Source organism: Daphnia carinata, chromosome 5 (assembly GCF_022539665.2).
Source record: "Daphnia carinata strain CSIRO-1 chromosome 5, CSIRO_AGI_Dcar_HiC_V3, whole genome shotgun sequence".
NCBI lineage: Eukaryota > Metazoa > Arthropoda > Branchiopoda > Diplostraca > Daphniidae > Daphnia > Daphnia carinata.
Window position 1 is genome coordinate 6,475,909 of NC_081335.1, and position 12,338 is coordinate 6,488,246.

At 35.2% G+C, this 12,338-nt stretch overlaps 1 protein-coding gene across 1 annotated transcript in view; it reads right to left on the reverse strand.

Moving 5' to 3' along the window:
* Positions 1-1,029: 1,029 nt before the first annotated feature.
* The window catches only part of LOC130702932 (uncharacterized), a 48,379-nt gene continuing 37,070 nt past the window's right edge, over positions 1,030-12,338 (reverse strand). The window contains exon 7 of the mRNA XM_057524561.1: positions 1,030-1,043. The gene's annotated coding sequence lies outside the window, so the exon portion shown is untranslated. The remainder of the gene's footprint in view (positions 1,044-12,338) is intronic.

Below are 12,338 nucleotides of genomic sequence, written 5' to 3' on the forward strand. Positions count from 1 at the left end.
GGAATCATTTGGAGCAAGTGCTCGGTAGTTAGTTGGTTTCCCTCGACAGCAACTAGGTTAAATCTTGATTTGAAGTCTTTCAATAAGTTGTCTTCTGAACCTGTTTCCTTTTCAGTTTCGTTGAAAGGGGAAGATGTATCGGAAAATTTCCTCTTCATTGCTTTTTCTTTTCTTGGAACGTTGTGTTTACTGTTTGCAAGGCGATTGGCAATGGACTTAGCTATTTTTTTTACGAACGTTTACCTAAAATGGAAAAGGAAACAATACTAACAAAAAAAAGTAGTACAACAAAAACGATTTACCCATCCACCATCGTGGTCAGCAGGGCACGGATAGGCTTGTACAAGCATTTGTGCATATTTAGAGTAAATTGCCTTGAATCTGTGTGGGTGGGTAAGACAAAGGTGTTTGCTGCATGTTCTGATGAAGTAATCTAAATGCAATAACAGTTTGTCGTTTCGTATTGCATTTAGAAGCACCGGTCCCAATTCTGAATCTGCATCACCCTCCTTTGGCAGGGAAAGATGTTCTAGTCCGTTATTTGCAAAAACTTCTTCATGGACTTCAGGAATCACTGATTATGAAAATACACCCAATAATAACCAAACATAAAATCAACATTGTTATTAACAAAAAAAAATTTGACCAAACTTACCCGTATTACCTTCCTGAGCTGCAACAACAAAAACTACATCATAGTTGTTATTCTCTGTGAAGCCAGGGCCTCCTATTAGATGACAATAAAATTTTCATTGGTATTCATAACAATGTTATTAATAGAACTTATCTTGATCTATATTTTTCGTTACATCACCATCATTTTCTTGTAGGGAAGGAATGTCATTGATGCTACTACACCTGCTCGAATCTACAGTAGCCACTAAATTAATAGGCACACCTCCTCCATTTACGTGTATTCTTATGGCGCTACGGTGTCATTTAAACTCCCATGCTATTTAATTGATACAAGTAGATTTTTTTTTTTTTGCTGATCAGATTAGGTCGTGATCTACAATTCACTAACACTTAGTTTTTTTGTAGAACTTACCGCTAAGGCTCTAGGTCCTCGTTCACGAAATAGGCACACCCGGTTTTTCCCCATAAGCGTAATGCTGAGACTAGGTTTTTTAAAATTTTAAATAAAATACTTAGAGTTGAGCTAAAAAAATTCTTTTTTCCCAAAGGATACAGCATTCCTTACTTAATATAGATTTAATGTTATTTTTTCAAAAATAATTTTTCTCAATACCCCTCCCTATCCCTTGAAGTTAACTCCCTTCTAAGTTTTTGGACGGAAAGTGTACTTCACACTTGGTCACCAGAGGCGGTGCAGTGCAGCTTTTTGCCGTTAATGTTTGAAATTAGGGGGGGGGGGGGGGGGGGGGGTTTAAAAAACATAATGGCTTTCTTCTTCTTAATTTAATCTTCTTAATTTAATCTTCTTAACTTAATTCTTAGTAAACAGTACAAAGAGTGAATAAAACTTTGTCTGCTCTGATTGATAGCCATTATGTTTTTTTTAAAACCTACCTGTTTCCATTAAATAGCAATGGGAGTTTAAGTGACACGGTAGCGCCATAAGAATACACGTAAATGGAGGAGGAGTGCCAATTAATTGGTGGGTACTGTATATTAGACAATTTAGGAAGAAAAATTTTTAAGTCTACTAATGTGTATACAATTAACATTACCAATACTGGAGAGGTTGGTAACATTAGAGTTGCTCGAAGCATAGTCCCAGCAATCAATTGAGTTTCCTAGAAAAGATTAATGATAGGTTAGTTAGTTTAGAATAAAGTAACGGAGAAAACTTTGTTTATCTTACCTTGTGTTACTGCATCAGGATTCTTCAATCTGGCTATGAGATTTTTCTCCAGGTGTTGTATGACTTCACAGTTACCTACTTCAGAATCTAAGTGGAAGTCCTCATTAAAAATAAATATTTGTACGTCCTGGAAAATAATTTGTTTCCTATGTTTCATTTTGTATTTTTCCTTATCTTAGACAGAAATTTTACAACATTTAATAATAATCAGGAATGACATGTAAACTGTTGTTATAACAAAAGGAATGAAGCGGAACTTGAAATTCTAAAGACGTGGGACTTATTACAGTATACATTATTGTAGCACGTACATCAAATGAAAAAGAATCCACATTAAGTGATATAGTTTCCATGGTTTCCATAACCAAGTAAATTTTATCATCTGAAGCGATTATTTCAGTCAACCTGACTGTTTAAAAAAAGCCTCGAATTTCGGTGAAATTTGCACCTAAGTCGGACTCTGCCAGCTAGGTGGAAAAATCCCCTAAAAAAAATTAGGGGAGACTCCCTAGAATTGGTAAAATTTCTCCGAAAAGTGGTTAAAATGACACCTAAGTTAAAACACATATTTACCGGAAAATGAAACCAAATGTGCCAAATCATGAACCAATCGTGTACTCGTTATTTATATGAATAATTGAAATAATAGCAGTAAATCCAGCTGAAAATGTTATTTATTGTTAATGTATCTTAGTTAACAGTTTAAGATTAACACAAAGGTATAGATTTCAAACTCTGTGCAATTACAAACACAATGAAGAAGTCTACATTTTATCCATCAATGCGGAAAGGGAATGAACAGATGCACAAGTATCAGTTGCTTTGTCCTTTACGCCTAAACCGTAGAACTGAAGAAACAACAATGCGCTTTGAACCTTACTGTTGTATTTAACGTGGAAGACGTAGTAGGTCGCCATTAATCTATTAATAGCATTTTAAGTTTTTTGGAATCTCACAAATGGGTTACTCTCCAAAATGAGTTGAATTGTCGTTCCAATGTATAGGATGAACAGTGATCCTCTTGTTTCTTGCTCGATGCAACTTGCTAGGTTAGCTGATTCCTAATAATTAAAACAATAGTCAGATAAAATTTTATCGGTCTCTTTTGTTGCTTCCATAGCAGTCTGAAAATCTACTTGATTTAATTTTGTTTCATCAGACAGACAAAGGAGATATAACGTAAAGTCACTATAAACAAAATTAATATTTTTTAAGTTCATGGATATGGAAAACAAAATAAATTCTACTTACTAGCTGTAGGGCTTCTAAAGCACTTGTTCTTCTGTTGAAAAGATAGATGCTGTAGCTTCAATATTTCGTTCAAAGAATGTTGGCTGGTGATCCTGCAAATGTTTTCTTAGTCCATCTTCGGTTGGATATCTTCTTTCACAACCAGCCAACCAATGCGCATCAAATGTACAATCGCCTCGATGAACTGTCCTATAGTGTCACAGCATTTCTATTTTTGTCCGTGTACGAACAGTGCAATTTATGACTACACATTGGATTACTAACGGCGAAGAGCAGCGAATATACATACTGTAATACTAATCGGAGGCAAACAGTGCTACACATTTAAATTCACGTATTAATATGGCATATCTGTATTTTCTACTTGAATTTCCAGTAGGCAGCAAAATTGGATTCACAAGAGTAAAAAGTCAGAGCACAACGGACGAACTATTTTTATGATGTCTGGCCGTTTCAAGTTCCATGAAAACATAAACAATTAACAGCGCCACCTTTCGGGGTAGGAACTTCGTTTTTTGTTTTTTAACACCATTATCTGGTGCGTCAACCCCGTTATCTGGTGTGTAAAACCCACAATGTATTTTTCGGGTGAAAATTCCCCATATTTTTCGCAAAAACTGAAAATCACCGTTTTTAGGTCAAATTATCGGTTTTAGAGGAGGTAAATTACCGAAAAAAGTACATATTTTTAACAGTGCTAAAAGAAAAAAAAATCGAGGGATGTGGGTAGTTTACGTAGAAAAACGGACCCCACTAGGCAAATGCGACCACATAGTTTAATTTTCTGTAGAGAACGAATCTTGGAAAAATGTGTAAGAGGAGTGTAATTGCATAGTAATTATGACCACCGGAAAAACTGTACCTCGGCTAGAAGGCTATCTGACATTGAAATAACCCACACGGCACGACGGCCCTCTGCAGAACTGTCTACTTTCCTCCTCAGTCTTCTCCATAACCATCCTAAATTTCTCTTAGAACCTTCTTTTTGGTCTCCTGGTAGCTGCCTGACAGGCTCTTCAGTCCCTCTTATATGCTCCTCAGCTAGTACCTAGAACCTCCCGTGATGAAAAAATTGTGTGACATATGTCTTCGATATACCCAGCGGCTTTATATAAGTTTTATAGGAATTGAATGTAATTAACACATAAAATGAATATTAAATGACAACAGAATATTAGAGATTGTATATTCCTATTCAAAAACTTTGCTTTTATTGGAATTGGCGGTGAAATAGGACTGACTTTTAAGATATTTTAGGTAAGCCCTATTTTCCCAAGGAATTATTGCTATTTTTGTGTAGAGATAGTCCTATTTTCTATACTTAAAAAAAAGGGAAAGGTTAGAAATTTTGTTTCAGTAGGGGAAGCCAAATATTAAGTATTTTTTTAAAATTAAGTGTCATTTCAAGATAATAATTTTTTCAGTACCTTTTCCCTTCTGAAAGACCCTTAATTAAGTACCCAGTCGCTGCTGTGTATACATGGGTTCAAATACATAAACGTATTGCCTACATTGTTAGTTTTTGTTAGCGGCTTTCGTACCAAAAAATAGTCTAAAAGCGGTGGGCAAAGGATATACGATTTAACCGACGAAAACCGACGGTACGTTTCCGAACGTAAAAGTCGTGTGGGTTTTTTTGTTGAACATTTTCGTAACATTTCTTTGCCAAAGTGGTGGGATAAAAACATGCGAAACAAAAATTTAAAAAAATTAATAAGGCATGAACCCTAGACTTTAATATATCGGTTGGAGACTTTACGTATTAACCATTCAACCGATTTAAAGTTTAGTCCCTATGAGTTTTATAGTTGAGCAAATATCTGATGTACTACTTTTTATTTTTTGTAGAACTGTACTTGATTGGTTTTACTATTACTTTCTTTTTAACTACACAATCATTCCTATACCTAAGATTAGAATTTTTTTATTCAATATTAATATTCATTTAAGTTAGTGTTACTCTTCAGTGACACTGACAATGTTTTTTTTTTTTGTTTGCAGCTTCCCTTTTCATGAAAAATAACACTACGCTACACTTGCTAATTTCTAGAATTTTTTACGCGGTTCACGAAATAGAAAAATGTCAGGGACTGTATATCTAAAATGCATAAACTAAAATACTAAAATCCCAGGAAACATGCCCGTAATGTAAGCTAGGTACATTTTAGTATTAAATGAACGCCTTTAGCGGAACGCTTTTTCGGCAAAATCACGTTTAAAAAGGAGGAAAATCGTTATCGTCAATAGATTTTTGCATGCAAAAACCAATGAAACCCGATTTTTCGAGGATACCGACGATTTTCGAAGATTTTTTACGAATGAAAACTGTGAACCAGAGATGTCCTACATGTATATCGCAAACTCTGCTCGATGTTAGTTTCCCCTAAACCGACAAAAGGCGTAACCCAAAATTTACAGTGCAGCCATCTTCATTTTGCCAAGCAGGATCTGGCACAAATTCAAGATTAGCTCGGAAAAAAATTCTTCATTACCAATTGAATTGAGTTGTCTTCACCTTTTGTAGTTGTTAAAAAGAAAATTATTAGTTGCTATGATTAGATATAGAATTATAACGTAGCTACAAACCGTATTTTTACCATTACGATGACTGGGAATACTAGGCAATAGATTTTCGTGAAATGTTGATCCATAGAATTTGTTCCAGTGGCGACGAAATGCAACATGTTTACTATAATGAACGTTATATCCAGGATATTTGCAGACTATATGAAGGCAGTACCGATGCGCAAATTTTCATATGATTAAAATAACTCATTGAATGTTTACACGACATAAAATCTCGACACATTACGCACTTTAAAAGATTTGCCACTTGAAAAACAAAGTTGACACGTTCATCAGGTCAAAGTATTATCGTTTACTTTGCAGAATGCCGAAATATTTTAAGGACTTAAAAGCACTTAAGCAGCAAAAAGAAAAGATAATGATTTTTGTTTAGTTAAAAAGCTGCATCTAGTACTTAAAGAGATTTTTCCATACTTTAAATTGATGGGAAAGTTAAGAAACTTGAATTCAGTGGGGGAAGTAAAATTAAGTGTCGTTTTACGATAATTAATTTTTTTCAATAGCTTTTACCTACCGAAAGGTCCTTAATAAAGCATGCATTCGCTACTGTGTATGAGTTCAGCAGGTTGGAGTGAACAGCAGTTTTGTGTAGAGAAGAATGAGGCGAATTGACACAATGGGCAAATTGAAACAAAAGTTGTAACTCTCGCTGTATAAGAGGAATTGCCTTCAAAAATTCAGGAAATAGAATTAGGGGCTTCACAATTTAAAAAAAATTTATAGTTTTTTTTTAACTCTTCAGGATATCGTTAAAAAAAATCATTGTTTTAGTCTACGTGAGGTACCTTTGCTTAGAAGATTTTTTACCCCAAACACGCTATGCTTTATTAATAAAATTAGTTTTAAGCGATTTAAAATTTATTTTTCTACTGCAGCATACCACTTGTGTTTTTCCTCGCGTTTTAAATAATATGAAATACTCCAGTTTTATGATGATCCTACTATGGGGCAAATGAAATGCTTGGTTCTTTTATTCGCTGAGAGTAGGAAGCCCATTTTTCGCAATATGTCAACATGTACTTGCACAAATACAGTTCAGCGAAAGATGAAAGGAATTATGATTCTACATTTTTTTCTAGCATTTATTTCAGCATTTTCTGGTTACTTAATCATTTTTAAAAATTAAAATACTTTGTTAAAAAATAAAATACTAAGGTGATAACTAGAACATAAGAAATATGTTTTTCAAAAAAATTTTGTCATTTCGTTAAGTGTAGTATATTGTAACGGACGATCGACGTCAGAGCCGTTTATTTGGAAATCAAAGAGAATTGACTACAGAATAACTAGGAATAAGGGAAACAAAGGTTTAAACAACTTTGATACGTAAGAGTAACTAAGACGGAAGGACCCCGATTCAGCCGAGTGGTCTTCTTTTATACCATCGTTGGGCGTTTTCTCCTGTTCTAGGGATTTAAGTAATTGGGTGATAACCTTCCTGTGACATTTAATAATCATTAGTTTATCTAACTCTCGGGAGTTAACCACGAGATAAATTCTATAGGTTGCATAACCCTACGTCTGCTGTGCGTTACAATATTTTTTAAATGATTTTTTAAGTTTTAATTTAAAATTTTTCTAATTTTTTTTGTGGGTATTATTGGCTCAATTAATTGACACACGAAATATCGTAAAAATTAAGGAGAAGGGGCATTTTGTAACTGAAAATTTTTTTACCGCAATACCTGTTCTGAATGCTGAAATATTGCTATTTCTATTTAAAGGGGATCCGCAGAAGATTCCTAACTGGAAAATTCACCTTGCCGCCATCCCTTTAAACTCTTTAAATTGCCATGATATATTGGCAATTGAAACACTTGCAGCGACTTTAGTAAAAACCTTATTTAAGTTTAAGTCACTTTAGTTTTATGTATCACGACTTTCAAAAATATAATTTATTGGCTGAAATGTTTGTCCCTAAGGGGAAACAAAAAAAAACAAATTTTGTTTCAATCTACCCCTTTGGCTGAAATATTTGTTCCTAAGGGGAAACAAGAAAACCGAAATGTGTTTCAATTTATCCCACTCTCCTCTACTTAACGCAGTTTCTTACCAACAGTAATAACTGCTGCTACCCTATCTGTAACTACTGTCTTAACAGAAATCCTTTTTCTTTAGCTTCGAAGACTACTTCGTTTGGTTCTGGCTCAGTTAGCGTCATTCCCATTGGATTATATAATTCCGTATAAGCCTGTAGCTATATGTTACATAATAAATAAAAAGGATCGTGCCTAGCTTTTCGGCTGAAGGCTGCAGTCTGAAAGGTGGTTGTACGACGTGCCTTTTATCCCATCGCAGCATCAGCATAATGCTCTCATTTCCACACTTTTATTCTAGCCGTATTCTGAGACTTGGTTGTTTTCTGGTAGTGACTTCTTTTTGTTGCTTCAGTGTTAAGTTAACGACTCCTTGGAACCATAATTTATTAGCGGGAAAAGAAAATAATCCATCTTTGCAACGACCCTTAGTGAAAAAAAATGTGAGTTACCCTTGGGTTGGGGATCCTACGTGCCAACATTTTCCCGTACAGGTAGACCCAATTACAGTTAACTATGAGGTTTAGAAAAAAGTTTTTATTATTTTCACACAGTTCGCAGCGAATAAATCTCGACTCCCATGGGCTCTGACTTCTTTTCCTGGAAGTGGCGTTACTTGGACGCGACAGATGGTCGAAGGCGTAACGGGGTGAGTGCTCAATTAAAGTGCTAAGACAACAAGCGAAATTCGTTTAAGTTTAGAAAACATTCTCAGTGGCTGAAAGAAATGCTTTGCTTACTTATTTGCCGTTTTTCTACTCTCAAAATTTCACTCTTCTTCCACCTCGCTAGAGTAAAAATTGCAGCAACAAAAAAAAAATTTTCACCAGGTCATATTTTAATTAGCTCTGTTCAAATAGATTTTTTATTACACGACAATCAAATTGATCTTCTAAAAAAAATCAGAGAACGAAGCAATTTTTTTGTGCTCTTGAAAAATGCAGCTCGCATAAAAGCAGGAAAGGGTCGGGGAGAGAGGAGGAAAAAGACCTGTGGACAGGAAGCTCAATTTTGGATCCCGCTGGTACTTACTGAAAAAAAACACTTGCAAATTTCATCTCCAGATCCACCACCATGAAGCGCATAATACCAGAAACTTTTGACGATATATCCCCAACAGTTCGATAAATAAAAAGTCAACAAGTTTTGCGAATATACGAATGCAAGGATTCCAAGATCCACTTTAGTTAAATTTGATTTATTCTACTAACTGTTACACTTTAAATAATAACCGCTAATTTTAGGCATTATGCAATTCAAAGTCATAAAAATAATATTTGATAACCTTTCCCTATCCACGCAACATTACCTAAAATGTTTAGCTTTTTATTGATATCTGTAATTTGGTAATTTTTTAGCCCAGGGAACATTACCTAAACATAACATAAAGCTACCAATTTTCTGAAAAACCTTTTTCTATTTCATGCTATTATCACGCCAGGATTAAGAAGAGGCCGTCATAGGCACTTTTAATATGAGACGTGTATTAACGACGTGCAAACATCAGTTCAAATGCAACTAGACTGGGGGTCTACTGAGCGAAACATACGGGTATTTATACCTTAGGAGAGGGTATACCCTATCGCCGGAAATCTCGATGATAAGATCGCCGGACATCTCATGATCGATTGAAATTGCATTGTTAAAATGGTAACGAATGTATGGGGTGTTTTACCACGAAAATTTAGTAATCCATCACATTACTCGTAAGGGGTACGAAAATTTCGGAATGGGTGCAAAAAATTTTTGGTTTATGCTAAAAATACTTACTCAAAACTAGATTTTAGGTCTTTAAACACCGGAATGAACCCCGGAAAATAACTTGAAAAATAATTTGTGGATTTGAAAAGTTGTACGAATCCCGCTTATGTATGTGTAAAACAATTGTTTTTGATTACATTGTGTATTTGCTGTGATTGGCTAGCGGGGGGTCACCTTATAAAGGGTTCAAACCGCCACTGGCTGGGGTGAATCGTCAGGATGAGGCTTTTGGAAGGCTAGAATCTGGACAGAGACATTAAGCGATTCAACGGGCAGAAGCAACAAACCGGTCGACGGGGCCACTACATTGGGCATTTTGGCGGACAGTGGTCGGATCGACGAGCAGAGGCAAAGAATAGTTCGACGCGCAACTAGAGGGGACTCTTTGGCGGGGCAACAGTAACATAAATGAGTATTATTATTTAATGAACCAAAAATTATAAACTAAGCGACAGGCGAGTGGGTAGGTAAAAAAAATCATATCCCGTTATCTGCGTTGCCAATAGACACCCATAAAATAAATAAGGTGAACACAATTAATAAAAAATGAAGAAGCAGTACATCAATTATAGTTACAAAGATTTTTGTTTATATAGGGGCTAAGTATTTGAATAAAGATAGATTGATTGGCCGTAAGATATGGCTTTCGAATCTCTGTCTCTGGTTCGAGACTCGTCAAAGCAAATATGTTTGCTATTTTTGGTTTCATATATTTCTATCACACCACTTTCGGCAAAGAAACGTACCGATAATTGTTGGAGAAATACCGGCAATTTTCGCTTTCGATAAGGTACCGTCGGTTTTTGTTGTTAAACCGTCTGCCCTTTGTCCACCGCTTTAGTCTATTATTTATTTTTATTAACAAAATTTTACAGTGTAACCATCAAATCAACTTTAACTTCAACAGCTTCAACTTAGAAAATAACACGAAAAATTATTTTTTATATCACTATTGTATTAACAGTTTACGTTTTAAAGGTTCATTCTTTTCAAAAGATTATACTTTTCAGTTAAAAACAAACAAAAAATATCAAATCGGGTAGAGAAGGATTACTGTTTAAAATTTCTTAGGATATTTACGGGAACAGTCTATGGATCCGAAGAACCTGGGATCATCGACGGTATTTTCTATTCTTGTGACTGTACTTGCCAATAAAACTGTTAACAATTTCAAAATTTTCACGCAGGGAATTACTATGGCAATAAGGCAGAAGACTACTGTGGATGCACAATCTTGATTAAGGATCATGGATATCCAGAATTCTACCCGTTTCTAGGGAATGAGGGACCGTACCAAGGCAGAGCAATTCTTCTCCTTCGAAATCCATTTGATGCCCTTTTCACCTTTGCGCACTATCGGTGGAGTGGCAATAACCAAAACGGGACTGTATCATTTGAGCTTTTTAGTGGACATGAATGGGATAGTTTCACTATGTACGTAGCATTTGAATGGGCGGAGCATGCCGTTCGTTGGATTGAAACTATAAAAAATGGGACGGTCATTTTCTACGAGCGTCTTCTAGAAGACACTGAGAGTGAACTGAGAAGATTGTTACGTGCTATAAACTTTATCGATCCTCATCATCCACCTGTTCACCTGGAACGGATGCGTTGCTCCCTGTTACATAAGAACCGCTCGGACCGTAAACGTAAACAAAAATCAACGTAATAATCTTTTAATATTTTAATCAAATTTTCCGATGATTTTTTTTATCTTAACCGATTTCTTTGTTTTTACAAAAGAATTCTACTTACTGAAGAGAGCCACTCTAAGATCATGTCATCAATCCAAAGAGTGCAGAGAAGCCTGCAAAAAAAAGGCTGGCCGTTGCTTCCGCTTCATCTCTATCACATACCCAAATACGTCAGTTCATAGAATGTTAGACAAAGTTTTTATTTTTATTTTCCCCTGGCTATTTCATTATCTTATTTGCCTTCGATGCCTAGATTTTTGTGTTACACTGTTAAAAAAGGCCCCGAATTTCGGTGAAATTTGCACCTAAGTCGGACTCTGCCAATTAGGTGGAAATATCACCTAAAATAAAATTTCGGGAAGGATCCCTGAAACTGGTAAAAGTCCTCCGATCAATGGTTAAAATAACACCTAAATTAAGACATATGTTTAGCAAAAAATGAAACCAAATGATCCGTTTGTGTACTAGTTATTTATATGAATAATTGAAATAATAGCAGGAAATCCAACTGAAAATGATCTTTATTGTTAATGTATCTTAGTTAACAAATTAAGACGAGCACAAAAGTATAGATCAAACTCTCTGCAATTACAAACACAACGAAAAAATACTTCATCTTATCCACCAATGCGGAAAAGGAATGAACAGATGCACAAGTATCAGTTGCTTCGTCCTTTAGGCCTAAAACGTGCTATAAGCAACGGGGCAGGAATGATTGTGTGGGTGATAACTCTAACATGCCCTGATTAAGGCAGCCAATAAATAACCAAAAAATTAGCATAGTAAACTACACTTTTTAAAATTAAAAGGCAGTACATCAAGTATTTGCTTAAACTTTCCCTACAAAGGGACTAGGGATTAACGTTTGTATTTATCGATTGGGTGTCAGATATAGCACCCGACTAAAACAAACAGTGAATGATAATTCAATAAATATATAAATGAATTTGAGAGCTTAATTATCAACTTGATTGCATTGACGTTCAGAATAATAGTACACACTGATAAAAAAAAGCTCCGACTTTCGGTAAATTTGCAACTAAATGTCTCTTTCAGTGAGATGCAAATATCACCTCACAAATTTTAGGAAGGTTCTCTGAAATCAGTAAAGATTACTCCGAAAAAGTGGTAAAAATAACACCTAAAGGAAGATACATATTTTGCGAAAAATGAAACCATACTACT